This window comes from Mobula hypostoma, chromosome 7 (genome assembly GCF_963921235.1).
Source record: "Mobula hypostoma chromosome 7, sMobHyp1.1, whole genome shotgun sequence".
In the NCBI taxonomy this organism is placed as follows: Eukaryota; Metazoa; Chordata; class Chondrichthyes; order Myliobatiformes; family Myliobatidae; genus Mobula; species Mobula hypostoma.
The window spans coordinates 26,124,002-26,138,962 of record NC_086103.1 but is presented as its reverse complement, the minus strand read 5'-3'; the positions used below and the strand labels follow the sequence as shown (position 1 = coordinate 26,138,962).

General features: G+C 39.6%; 1 protein-coding gene across 1 annotated transcript in view; it reads right to left on the bottom strand.

The window, feature by feature from the left end:
* The window catches only part of LOC134349198 (teneurin-2-like), a 3,136,038-nt gene that overhangs the window by 2,942,343 nt on the left and 178,734 nt on the right, over window positions 1–14,961 (bottom strand). The window contains exon 3 of the mRNA XM_063053178.1: window positions 7,128–7,167. The gene's annotated coding sequence lies outside the window, so the exon portion shown is untranslated. The remainder of the gene's footprint in view (window positions 1–7,127; window positions 7,168–14,961) is intronic.

Below are 14,961 nucleotides of genomic sequence, written 5' to 3'. Positions count from 1 at the left end.
ACTGCAGATGTTGGACATTCAGTGTAACACATACAAAATGCTGAATGAACAGACCAGGTCAGCCAGCACCTATGGAAAGAATTGACATTTTGGACCGAGACCCTTCATAATTACTGTAACTAATTCATTTATCAATGGTAATCTCTGTTCAAATTTACTTTGGCACATGCGAGAAATTTTTAGAAGAATATTGGCAAATTGGGCCAAAAATTTCAAAAAAGTTCACCACCCCTGTACTAGGGTTTGCTTCAGTGGTGGAGGTAAAGGCTCACATAATAACCAGCTCTACAACTGAAGAGAGTTCCCTTTAAAGGCCTGCTCCTGATCTTGGAGTCCTAAAGGTTCCAGCGTGCAAATGAAACACACATGGGGCACAGCCTGATGAAATACATACTTCTTAAACTGTATGACATCACTGCTGTGTACTTTGTGAGGAGTATGCGTTAACTTCTCAATGCAGGGAGAGGCATGACAGTGTTAGGGTGGTATTCTGGAGTCATGGAAAATAGAAAATATTAATATCAACAATAACCAGTCTTCATGTCTGAATTGATTGAATGTGGAATGTAGTTCAGAACAATGGTCTTCTTGGAGCAGCAGACTGGAGTCGATTTTAAACCAGGAGACACTCCACTGACCTGACATGTCTGCATATGTATGAATGCAGCTCAGAGACAGTGGTGATTAACATTCATTCTAGGTTTTCTGGAGTGTTGGTGTGAAAAACTAGGTGTTTGAAAATTATATGTAACGCAAAGGAAGCATTATGAATGCATTATAACTATAGAATTGTCCTGCTGTTACCTTTGATCTTTAGCATATATAAAAAAAATGTGATCTAATATTGGGTCAGGGGGCCTATACCAAGGGTGTTTCGAAAGATGCCTGCTTGATGTGCTGAATAAAGTCTTCCATATCTACCAGCTTCAGCGTCTCTCCTGTGACTCCGATCACAGTCACAACAACAGAATTTGCACACAAAATTACTGATCAACTTCTGAACTCTCATGTAGCAGATAAAAACATGGTGTTCGACAACAGAATTTCTAGTATATTATGTTATATTCATACAATCACATTTTCCTTACTAAGGTTATGTTCAGCATATATTGTCCTCATGCCCTTATTAATAGAAATTATTTTGAGATCAAATTTAGCTCATTTTCATCTTACATGTGAACCTTCCTATGCAAAGTACTCCTCATGGTGTTGACAAAGCACTAGCTGTAGTCACAAGAGACTTTGGCTCAGTTTCACAGTCTACATATCCTGGTGACCTCTCGGCCTTTTTCTCATACTGGCTATTTTTGCAGTAACATTTACGAGTTTTCCATTAAATTCATCAGATCCATCTCCTGCACTACTACCTCAAGAACTTTTTCATTTATTTTTAATTTTGATGATTTTTGAACCAGAGGGGATAACTTCACTCAACTTCAGATGCCCCCATCACTAAACTGTTCCCACAACCTATGGCATAGGCTAACTTTCAAGAACTCTTCATCACACCTTCTCAATTATTTATTCATTTGTATTTGCACAGTTTGTTGCCTTTTGCACATTGGTTATTTGTCCGCCCTGTTGGGAGTGGTCTTTTCTCTGATTTCTTTTGATTCTATTGTTACTGCCCCTCAATCATCAGGCTACACTTACTTGCCCATCCATTGAGATGTTCCCACAACCAATGATATCACCCTTTATCTTTTTGTTTCACGTTCTTGTTATTTATTGCTATTTATTTATATTTCCATTTGCACAGTTAGTTCCCTTTTGAACTCTACTTGAGTTACTATTCTATAGATTTGCTGAGTATTCGCACAGGAAAATGAAATGAATCTCAAGGTTGTATATGGTGACATGTATGTACTCAGATAATAAAATTTACTTTGAACTTTGCATTTCTTGGATTTACTGGGTATGTCCAAAATAAAACGAATTTCAGGGTTGCATATGGTGACATACTGTATATTCACCAGTACTTTGATAATAAATTTACTTTGAATGTTGAACTTTGACCCCTTTCCACAGCACCTAGCATTCCCCATCTTCTAGCCAAATCAAGTTTCTCTGTAAGTGGACTCTCTATTTTCTTTTTTTTCTGTCCCAACCTTATACCATCTCAGATTTATAAAGTATTATGCAAAAGCAAAAGTTATTATGGCTCTCTATAAATCACTAGAAAAATAAGAAATGATAACAGCTTCAGAACCAAGTCCAATTTATTTTACTATCCGCTTCTCTGCCTAATTTATCCCTTTTCCTAATCATGCCAGTTATTTTGTACTTCATGTATGAACATGAAGGGATTTTAATGGAAGTATTCCAAATGTTTGAAACCAAAAGATCAAAATTATGAAGTGGTGTTATAAGTTCTAAGAAAAAATGTGGATGACCATATTGTAGAACAGCTGTTCTGAGTAAGGATGATCCTATGGGTTGTCATTTTAATTTTCCATTCGACTCCCACTCTGGCGCCTGTGTTTGGCTTCCATCTCTGTTACAACAGAGCTAAACATACACACAAGGAACAGGTTCTGTCTTCTGGAGACACAAAGAAGACTGCAGATGCTGGAATCTGGAGTAAACAATGAGCTGCTGAAGGAACTCAACAGGTCAGGTAGCACCTTGAGGGAAAAGGATATCTAATATTTTGGGTAAAGATCCTTTATCTGGACTAACCTGAAACTGTCTTCTGATTTAGCAAGTAACTGCCTTCTGGACTCAACAACAAGTTAAAAAAAAAACAAAATCAGCAAAATTAGCCATTCAAAACACTGTTTTGATGAATAACAATGATTGACCTGTAACATAACTTCTTTCTCACAGATGTAGCCTGGCCTGCTGAGTATTTCTAGCATTTGTTTTTATTTCAGATTTCAAAAGAGTGGTATTCTGAAGTTCTCTGCGTATCATACAAGTCAAGTGAGCAATGGTAAGTTTCTATCGTCTCATTTCAAGAAATCATTGTAAAATAGGAAAGAATGAGACTGAAGCATAACATTTTGGATATTCTGTAATACTCACAGTATGTTGCATATTTGCGTTGATGGATCATAATCGCACACATGAGCCAAATGAATATAAATTGTGGTAACCATGTAGACCTAACTCTGCCCCGGCTGTGAAAGGACGAGGATTGGGCATGAGGCTAGCAACCCGATCTTGTAAAAATCCAGAGCTACAGAAAAGCTACTGGAAGCTCCAAAGACCTCATCCCTGGGAGAGGAAGAATCTTCAATGGACTAAACCAGGGGACAACTTGAAAGTCAGGCCTAGGATAGAGGACTCTGGTGCATGGCCTTTGCCTCAGTATGCATGATGGGCTTAAACTCAGCTAAGGATGTATGCTTATTAACTCCTGTTCTTTAATTATCAATACCAGAAAGCTATGTATTTTGTACACAGGTTGAATGCTAATCCCTGCAGGAGTAATGGTGCTGCTTATTCTAGCACATGTAGAAGAGACCTATTTTTTAGTCGAGTCTATTGTCAGGCGTATCTGGATATAGTCACCATTGGCCTGTTTAGAAATGGAGACCATTCTGCACGAAATCTGTACTGAGGAGTCACTGAAGCTGTTGAGCAGTATGTCAGAAACTATTCTGGGTGGTATGGGGAAGTGCAGCCAGCAAACATGCTGAATTGTCTTTCAGAAGTGACATCAAGGATCAGCTACGAAAGACAGTGCTATCTCAGGCTATCTGCTGTTAGAACTTCAGAATCACCTATGAATATTTCCACTCTTGCTGTGGAGGATTTTATAAAGAAGTATCAAGAAAAGAATAATTTAACTCCTTTGCAGTAAACCATAAGGGGAGGCATCATAGAAAGCAACAGCAGGCATGATTAGCAGATACCTCCAGGCAGTGGCATCTGTGGAGCACAATGGTAGTAAATGGTTGGCATTTCTATCATCATCAATTATATGCTGTCACGTAATACATATTCTGTGTGGCATGAACATGTTACACAAAAACTGGATTGCATCAGTTTAAGACACAGTAGCGTTTCTCACCACTTGTTTTAATTCATTTACAGGTTTGCACATCATGCTTCTGGCCTTTCAAGCTACGTCACACCAGTAACCCAACAATCCTGATTAACCTCAACGGGACAATTTACAATGACCAATAACCCGGTTAATCTTTGGACTATGGGAGGAATCTGGAGCACCCAGAAAAAACAGACGCTTTCCATGGGGAGAAGGTACAGAGAGTCCTTACAGAATGGCCCTGAACTGAACTCCAAACTCCAGAATGCCCCAAGAGGAAAGGTTGAGTGAGCTAGGGTTTTCTCTTTGGAGTGAATTAGGATGATAGATGACTGGGCAGTAGAGCATAAAATTATGAGAAGCACAGATAGAACGGACAGCCAGCACTTTTTCCCTTGTCAGATGTATGTTCTTTACACAGAGTCCTGTTCAATCTGTCCTTCACTTGCATGTTGTCACGTGCTGTCCAAGGTCTGAGGGAGGGAGTGTACATCTGGTACCGATTAAACGCCTCTCTCTTTGACCTTCGCTGCTTAAACACATGGACGAAGTGCCTCCATACAGTCATTCAAGAAACTCTCTTTGCTGATGACTGCGCGCTCTTGGCACACAAAGACAGTGATCTACAGTTGATGCTGAACAAATTCTCAGACGCTGCTACGCCCTTTGGCCTGACTATCAGCCTGAACAAGACTGAAGTACTTCACCAGCCCATGCCAAACACCAACCCCATAGAACCAAAAGTCACTGTTGACGACACTCAGTTGACAAATGTAAACAGCTTCAAATACTTGGGAAGCATCATCTCGAGTGATGGGTCTTTGGACAAAGAAATTGACTGCAGGATCAGCAAGGCCAGCCAGGCTCTGTGGAGGCTGTGTACCAGACTGCTCAATCCACACAACGTCCGCATCTCCACAAAGCTGAAAGTCTACAGAGCTGTGGTCATCCCTTCTCTCCTATATGGGTGTGAGACCCGGACTCTGTACCAACGACACATCAAACAGCTGGAGGAATTTCACATGCGCACCCTCCGCTCCATCCTTGGCATTCGTTGGCAAGACCGTGTCTCCAACCTGGAGGTCTTGGATCGCGCGGAGTCCACCAGCATTGAGTCCCTGATCATCAGAGCCCAGATACAGTGGATGGGACAGGTCATCAGAATGGACGACCACTGTATGCCTCGCCAGCTGCTCTATGGTGAACTGGAGACCAGAAAGAGACCTCAAGGTTGTCCACGCAAGTGCTACAAAGACACTGTGAAGGAAACCCTACGCTACTGTGACATCCAGCCAAGGGAACTAGAAGCTGCGGCTGCTGACAGAACCTGCTGGCAAACCCTGTGCTATGAAGCCTACACTAGCTTTGAGGACAGGCGCTGCCAAAAACCGATGGAAAACCATGAGCGGCGTCACAGAACAGCAGCCACAATTATTACAACCACAGACTTCCAGTGTCCCCATTGTGCTAGACTCTGCGATTCCAGACTGGGACTGCAGAGCCACCTCCACATCCACAGATGAACTGCACAACAGCTTGTCTTCTTCCAATCCGAAGGACTACCACAAAATGGGTGCCTAGAATGCATTGCCAGGAGAGGTGGTAGAGATTGATAGAGTGAGGGCATTTAAGAGCCTCTTGGCAGGCACATGGATGTAAGAGAAATGTAGGGATATGAGCTGTGTAGGGGAAAAGAGTTAGATTGATCGTGGAGTAGGTTTACATAGGTCAGCACAGCATCGTGGGCCAAAGGCCCCATACTGTGCTGTACTGTCCTGTGTTGCCTATTTTACATTAGCCAGAGCATAGAATGTACAAGTAGGCAGGTTGTAATACAATTATAAAGCATAGCTAGGCCACAGCTGAAGGACAGACATGACTGCACTGGTGAGGGTTCAGAAAACATTCGCCAGGATGTTGTCTGTAATGGAGTGCTTCAGTTATGAAGCGAGGATGAGTTTGTTTCCTTGGAGGAGAAAAGGCTGAGGAGAACTGAGTGGATTTACAAAATTATGAGGGGCATATTCAGGGTATAGAGTGGAGGCTTTTTTCCTTACAGCAATATACCCTCAACTGGGGGCATGGGTTTAAACAGAGGGGTAAGAAATTTAGAATGGACATGGATTGAATGCTGAAAGACGGGTTGATAATACTGATGATCAGCATGAACAAAGGTCAAAGGTCCTGGACTCTATATTTCCATGATGGAAAGTTAAATATATAGCAAGTTGTAAAGGAGTGGAAAAGAAACACAATATGTAAAAAGAAAAAGACCAGTGCAGGCTTGTTGAGTTAAATAGCTTGTACCAGTGGTGTCTTGTAAGTATAATCCATCCAAGTAAGTCTCATTTTTCTCATTAAAATACAGGAGGCAGTACCTGTTATCTGATGCTCAAGAATAAAAATTCTAGTCTTTAATTTTTACCTCCATGGTGGCCATTCAAGCACCAACTCTTCATTAAATTTATTAACTCCACATCTGCTACAGGGTAAAATGCTCCCATTTCAATTTCCAGCTGCTCAAAGACATACCTCAGCAGGAAAAAAAAAGTCAATTTTTTAAAGCCAATTTTGTTGTTGCATGCTTCAATCCATTTTAGCGGGCATGGTCAAAGCAAAGTTAAATCCGAATAAGTTATTCTCACAAGTTAAACTTTTCAATAACCTCGGCCCTGAAGAGCGCCATAATTCCAGTAGCCTAGAGTATGAAGCAAAAAAATAAATACACTGGGTGCTGCTTTGCCTAGAAAGTGTCAAACAGATATGGCACTCACAATTTAATTAATTTTATGTGAATGCTGTTGAATATGAGAAAAATGGGTAACCAAGAAGGGTAATGGGTACTGTCTTCTCAACAGCATCCACTTCCCACAATCACTGAATGATTGCCGCAGGAGGTCATTCAGAATATCTTGCATTTGAAAGATCCCCCAAATCAGCCCCTCTCCCTTTGCCTTTTTCAATAACTATACACAAATTCTTCCACTTGGGTCTTCCTTTAATTCGTCTGCTGAAAGTTAGGTCTGAATTTCTTTTACGATTTCTTCAGGAAGTACATTCCAATTCAAAATATATCTCTGTATTGGATCTAAAGGGTCTTTGGTTTTTATACACAATATCTTGTGTCTTTGCTTACCAAGCCTTCTGTAGAACGATCCACTTCAGAACCCAATCTCCTGAGAAGAAATTAAAAAAAGAATATTTAATTTTTATCTAAGTGCACGTTGTTTTTTCTAACATACTTAAGAGATTATTCCTATTCCCCCCCCCCCACTATCTATTATCTTAGTCACTTCATGGTAAACACTTTAAACCACTGCAACACCCACAAAATGTTGGAGAAACACAGTAGGTCAGGCAGCGTCTACAGAAATGAATAAACAGTTCTATCACCTTCCACCTGTCCTCTTTCCCTTTGCTTCATCTTTTTATTCTGGTGTCTTTCCCCTTCCTTTACAGTCATGAAGAAGGATCTTAGACCAAAATGTCGAATGCACTCTTCTCCATAGATGTTGCCAATACTGCTGAGTTCCTCCAGCGTTTTGTATGTGTTGCTTTGGGTTTCCAGATCTGCAGATTTTCTCATGTTTATTTTCTCAGCTGGTGGCATAGTGGTATCAGCGCCAGACTTTGGAGCGAAGGCTCCTGAGTTCGAATCCAGCCAGCTCCCTTGCATGCACTCCATCCGTGCTTGGGTTGAGCGTCGAGCTAGTAACTCGGTCTCGTAAAAGTAAGAAAGCCTGTTAAAATAACGCCGTCATGATGGCATCCCGATGACTCCCCTCGGAGTTAAGGACTTTCTTCTTCTTCAAGAGATTATCAGATCTATGTTGATCATATTGAATGTTGGGATGGGCTGAGCCTGAGGGACCTGATGAAGGGTCTCAGCCCGAAATGTCAACTGTACTCTTTTCCATAGATGCTACATGGCCTGCTGAGTTCCTCCAACATTTTGTGTGTGTTGCTTAGCTTGAAGGGTTAGTTGTCCTGCTCCAATTTTCTGTTCTTGAATAATAAACATCTGACCTGCTGAGTTCCTACAGCATTTTGTGTGCATTGCTCTAGATTTCCAGCAAATGCAGAATCTCTTGTGTTTATAATAAACACAAGTTGCATATACCTGGATGTCACAAATAAATATTTAGGAATGGATTGAGAATTTGGGAATTATAGTGTAGTTATTGTACTGATAGACAAAAGTAATCATCAGTATTCCACAGAACCTTAGTTTTTAAAAGATGGTAATACCCACAAAAGGTGTTAATGTGGTTTAAAGAAGTGAAGGCTGCTGGAATTCTTTGAGGCGTTTGCTGAAATGGAAGGTAATGGAAAATCATAGAATTTAATGCACCTGCTTTTCACCAACTCATTTCAAATTCATACATCAATTTCCTCTAAGAAACAGAAAACAAAATGTTCACCATGCAGGGTGAAAGGTCCGGGAAAATGGTGGCACAAGCAGATAGCGTAGTGAAGAAGCCATTCCATACACTTGCATTCATTAGCTGAGGCACTGATTCTGTGCCTGTGGCTGGGACTGTTTCTGTGTTGTACGTGTCTATGACACTGTGACTCTATATTAGAAATTAAGTTCAAAAGTTAAAAGTTCAAAGTGAGCTTATTATCAAAGTGAACCTATGTCTCCATATTCAACCGTGAGATTAATTTTTCTTGTGGACATACTCAACAAATCTATAGAACAACAACTATAATAGAATCAGTGAAAGACCACGCAGCTAGAGCGTTCAATCAAGAGTGCAGAAGACAACAAACTGTGTAAATACAAAAAGAAGAAACAAAATTAATGAATTAGTAAGCAATAAATATCAAGAGCAAGAGCAATAGAATGTAACAATTTTGCATTTCTGCCAGAATAGGTAATTACATACATACCACTACATAATGTACTGGGTGGGCACAGGAGTACAGTCAGCCAGAGACTCATTCCACCGAGATGCAACACAAGAGCGTCATAGGAAGTCATTCCTGCCTGTGGCCATCAAACTTTACAACTCCTCCCTTGGAGGGTCAGACACCCTGAGCCGATAGGCTGGTCCTGGACTTATTTCCTGGCATAATTTACATATTACTATTTAACTACTTATGGTTTTATTACTATTTAATTATTTATGGTGCAACTGTAACGAAAGCCAATTTTCCCCAGGATCAATAAAGTATGACTATGACTATGACTACTAAAGATAAGAATTATATCAATCCAAACTTCTGAAGTGTATACTTGCTCAGGGAGCAGAAAATCCACAAGGTTGAAGGGAGTGAGTAATGGAGAGACATCAGAATCTAATGTATTAAAAGTAGAAGCTGGCACTGATATTTAAAGACCTGTACAGAATAGACACTGCCTTGTCTACAAATGTTCCTTAAGGTTGTTATAACTGGGGGTGGTAATGGGGACAAGCTCCTACTACCTATTATATGTTCCCAGTGGTGTGCGACTCAAATGGCCTCTGACAACCATGTCCAGCTGCTGGTCTTAACAGGTGGCTTAGCTACTAAGCCTGGTGGAACCGTTTCTACTGACAGGAGAAGGGGCAAAGGTGAGCTATTGGTGCCTTAAAACCAGTCGCTTCGGGCAGATGGGGCTCGTCAGCCGTGGTTGGCAGCTCATCTAGAAGGAAAACTCTGATCTCAAACCTCTGCTGCCTTGTGGCTATACCCACTCATGGGGAAGGCTTTGGGAGTGAGGGAAAAATCTGGAGCTGGAGTTCCTAAGGCAGTCCTACGTTGAGTTCGATGCAGACTGACAACTCCTGCAATGCTGCTGGTGCCGGACTGTTACAGCCTCTGTTGTTCCTTTGGGTTCATCAGCTACATGGAGGGGGGGAGCTTGCTACATGGGCAATAGCTCGCTCTCCATATCGTACTGCCCTGGCTTGCCTATCTAGACAGCTAAGACGCAATATCCATGGTCGACTCTGACCAACGGAGGCCTCATGAGTTTACAAAAAATGTATGAATCAGAGTTGCACTTATTTCATCGAAAGGTATTAGTGTGCTTCAGAGAGTGAATCTGTTGCACTGCATTAATGTAACATCAGCACCAAGTGAATGTTCAGTTAATGTGTTCCATCTTGCTTAAGGCAGTTAATTTGACCATAATAATGGAAGTAATATTGGTTGGTGCTTTAAAATCTTGCAGCATGTGACCAAATGTTCTTGATGTTGTTCCAATGTGTAGCATAAAACCTGTCTGTCTGTGTGGGGGTAAACATACAAAAATGATGTCTCTTACTGCAAACTTTTATTTAATAAAGTACTTTGTTTGCTATTTTAAAATACTGGCCCTTCTCCAGTAGCCAAGTGAATGAAAGATACTGACGGCAATCATAACACCAGAAAAATACAGTTCCCTTATCCAAATAGCATCACCTAATCTGAAATGTTAATCTTAATGTATGAGGAAAGACAGGGAATATCATTATTTGGTTTCAATGTGTTAACTTCTGAGAAAAATACAATGTCTGACGATTTGGCAAACTTCTGGTTACACACAGGTCTACTGGCCCTGAGTATAAGATCCAATACTACTGCACAGTGTGGAACTAAAATAAATAATCTGAAGGATTTACTGATCCTAACCCTACTTTTTTTTTGCCCAGTAACACTTATGTTGATTTACATACAACAAATAAAGCTAATCTTTGAAAAGAAAACAATCTGCATGTAATAATAATATACTCATCAGAATTGCATATGCTACCAAAATATTAAAGGCTAATCAAACATGGGTAACGTCTTAAGGGCATTAAAATGCAGCATTTTTTAGCTCCTGAATACCGGTGATCACCGCTAATTTGGAATAGTATGCCAAATGTATATAACTAATAGAATATATTGAAGAGTTCAGAGAATTATACAAAGTAACACTTTAAATAAAAAAAAACATTAATATTTGAGGGCGGAGATGATTGTGTTGGGTTTGATCCCATTGTCTAGAAGAAGCTGGAGGTGAATTCAACTTGCAAAAGAAGAAATAAGGCAGATTCTTCATTATGAGCCAATACAGATCTCAGGATTAAAAGTCATTTCAAAAGGAGGTAAAGGTTGTGGATTTTGTTTTAAATCTGTGATTCACTTTTGATTCAAAGCTCAATTGAAAAGCTCTGTGAGCAAATCCCTCATTTATTCCTGACGAGATAAAGGGTAGAAGAGTTAACCAGGAAATGAAGTTTAGAAACCTGTAGCAAGTCTCTGTGGGTCTTATTATCTGAGTCTTTCACACTCAAAGCTGAAAAACCACCAGTCAATTGAGAAGACTGCCTATGAGTTCTATTTACCATTTTTATCTCGTAAGCTGAACTCATGCCAGATCATAGTCAGGCTCATCTCTATCACAGAGATTTCTTTCATTGTTGTTAATTCTCCCTCGCTCAGTTCCCTGTGATTGTTCCAATGTAGAATGCATGAACATGGCAGGCAGCAGGGGAATTATTTCTATTGCTGTGATGGAGAACTTCAGCTTCACTTCTATCATAAAAGCACCAAAGCAAAGTCAAGCAAGCTACAGTACATTCAGGTGAGATTCCAACCCCAGTTAGCCCAAGAGATATTTCAAACAGCATGAGTTTCATGCAAGGTATTGCTAGTAAACCATCCCCTCACCAAACTGACCACGATAAATGAATAACTAAATAAATGGTCCTGAATGTGTCAGAAAAGAACCATTTCCTTGAAAGGAAACTGAAATATCAGACAGATTTTCCCTGTAACAGCTGCAAGTGAAACAGGTGATATTATCATCAAGTCAAATTAAAAGTTTAAAGTTCAAAGTAAAATCAGAATTATTTTTAACAAAATTATTATCAAAATACTTATATGTCACCATATACAGCACTGTGCAAGTCTTAGGCACTCTAGCTACATATATATATATATATATATATATATATATATATATACACATATATAGTATATATATATAGCTGGAGTGCCTAAGACTTTTGCACAGTCCTATAGTAATTGTATGCATTGCATTGTACTGCTGCTGCCAAAAACAAATCTAATTTCATGACATTTGTGAGCGATGATAAACCTGATACTGATATGGGCCCAGGACTGAGAGTGGGAAGGGGGCAGGGAATAATGGTTGGGAAAAGGGGAAGAGAGAAGGGAGGAAGTGGGAAGCACCAAAGAGGCATTCTGTAATGATCAATAAACCAATTATTTGGAATCAAATGACTTTTCCTGGTGTCTCAGGGCTGAGTGTACCTACATCTGTGTAACCACCTATCCGGCCCCTGGCACTCCTTCTCTGCCACCTGTCCCACACCCCTCCTGCATCATTCCATCCTCGCCATTCCCAGCATCCTTTGCTCCCGCCAGATTTACAAACTCGCTCTATGCTCCACGTTGACAAATGTATTACTGTGCATAAGTCTTAGGCACCCTAGCTATATATATGTGCCTAAGACTTTTGTACAGTACTGTACTACCTCGAGATACATTTTCTTGCAGGCATTCGCGGTGGAACAAAGAAATACAATAGAATCAATAAAAAGCTACGCAGAAGCAAAGACTGACAAACAATCAGCGTGCAAAAGAAAACATCTGTCCAAGCACAAAAAAAATTAATTAGTTAAAACACAAAAAAAAAATTATATTTTGATCCACTGCATCAAAGCATATTTGAAAATTCAAAATGTTATCAACCTTTTGCATTATTTCTGTGAAATGGCATTGTATGGGAACAGCCACAGTAGAATTATTAAGGTATACAGGGGACTGATATCAGTTGTGTTCCTCGTGACCCCACGGAGATATCTCTGAACTCTGCCATATCTGTAAGTTTCACTCTTTGATAAGTCAGTGATCAGGAGATTAATTTAATGCTTTATAACCTTAATTAGACTGCAGCCTCAAGAATAATGGATACTTTTAAGTTTCTCATTCAAATTATCATTAAATAGGACTTAGTTGGGCTAATAACATGGCTTTCAGCACTGGACAGTCCTCCCTATTTAAAAAGTTTACATTAAACTTCTTGCATGATTTCTTTCATGTCATACTCTCAGCTTTGCCAGAGATCTCTGAGTATGTCATTAAGCAGGCAACAAGAATGTACAACACTGAACCATTTCCCGTGCTCAGCACCTGCAGTTTTCGTAGGAACTGGCTTTCTTAACCTTCACACAATCTAAGGTAATGCAAGGACACAAAATTATATTGCTGCCACTAGAATCAAGGGGAAACCTCTTTTTTTTTACCTCTTCTGTCCTGTTGATGCAATGCAAAGCTATAATTTAGAACACAAGAAATTTTAAAAATCTTTACTTGCAGTGGATTTTAATCCTCTGCTCACTTTTGGAATTTCTGTCACTTACACTTTTAGTTGAAGGCATATTTGTTCAAGCTAATGAATTAAATACTGCACCTTGCTGTAACTCTTGGCAAGGTTTTGATTCACAGATGTCCCACAGCAAGGACAATCCAAAGGAAACACTGTATGATTCTAAAGGAAAAAAAAATGAACATGATAACAACCGATAAAAAAAAATCAAACTAATCCATCTGCATCTGCATGAGTCCAATCTGAAGCAAGATAATTTTACTTTCAGCTGAGTCTCACATCTGTGCACAACATCTTCTGGAAGATAAATTAATCTCCTTGGCAACACAGAATTGGCAGCCTCCGATCCAAGCCTTTACTGTATTCATACAAGCTGAGAGCAGCAACAACCTCTCCAGCTTTAATACAGCTGCATTATTTAACCCATCAAAACGAGAATAATAATTTTAAAAAACAGCTGTAGAACGTCGCAAACTAATTTATTTTCTCCTCGTTCTTGGCACATATTTTATTACATGATAAGCGAGGGCCACTTGTCCCATTAAAAGCAATTAGAGTCCGAGCAGCCCACTTAAATATTGATTTGCAAACTGGGATCTGTCTACTTCTTAACCATCTATTTGTAATGTTCAAGGGGAGGACGTGTGGAATTCTAATTTGAGTAAATTGCCTGAAATATTTTATAGCCACATGCTGTTAATGAAAAATGGTTAAAAAGCAGGTAGTGGCTATGGTTACAGATTGCATAGAAAGGAGATCTTTGGCAGAAACTAATTTGAACTGAATTTAGATGCGTTTGATCTGAATGGCAAGGGTTTATTTCTCCTGTTGGTTGTGTACACCACGATGAAAGATGCTGAATTTAAGGTAATTGCAGAAGCTGAATATTCAATACTCAATGTACTTGGGAATACCATTAAACACCACTTAGGTACCAATAGGTACCATAGGTACCAATTCACAACATCTCACTATCTGCTGTTCCTTAGTTAGTTGCTGTTTTGATTTATTTCTTAATAAAATGGATGTTAAAATGAATTATCTGCCACTCCCAGACGATTTACTCCTCTCCTGAAGGTACGTATTCATGGATGGTCTTGGTTGCACTGATTTTCATGGTGGATTAACAGTCACACCCAAGAACCAATCCTTTGTGCCTAGGCAAGGAGTGATGAAAGATAGCAGCAGCTATCAAGGTATTACAAACAGTTTATTACCTCATTTCTATCCACACTGAAGTTGGTTCCACTTGCCAGATTTCTCCCTTTTTTACATATTCCTTAAAAGCACTGGTTTACTTGGAACAGGGGTTTGTAGATACCATCAATTATTTGCTTTTCTTGAGCAAATAGCAGTAAAAATGACAGAGAATAATCCCCTGTTTCCTGCGCACAGCAACAATTGGCAAGTTAAATTGGAAATGATTTCTATATTGGTACTTGTTGAAGCTTGGCAATGTCGGAATCTAACCTTAAATATAGCATCTGGAGTAATTTATTTACAACAAATTGCAGTTATATGCTAGAAATAATATGGTAAAACATCCCAGTGTGCTTCATTGGAATCAACAAAGCAGTAAACTGCAGATGTTGTACATCTTAAACAAATACAGACAATGCTGGATATCATAAACACAAGAAATTCTGCAGATGCTGGTGTAGGT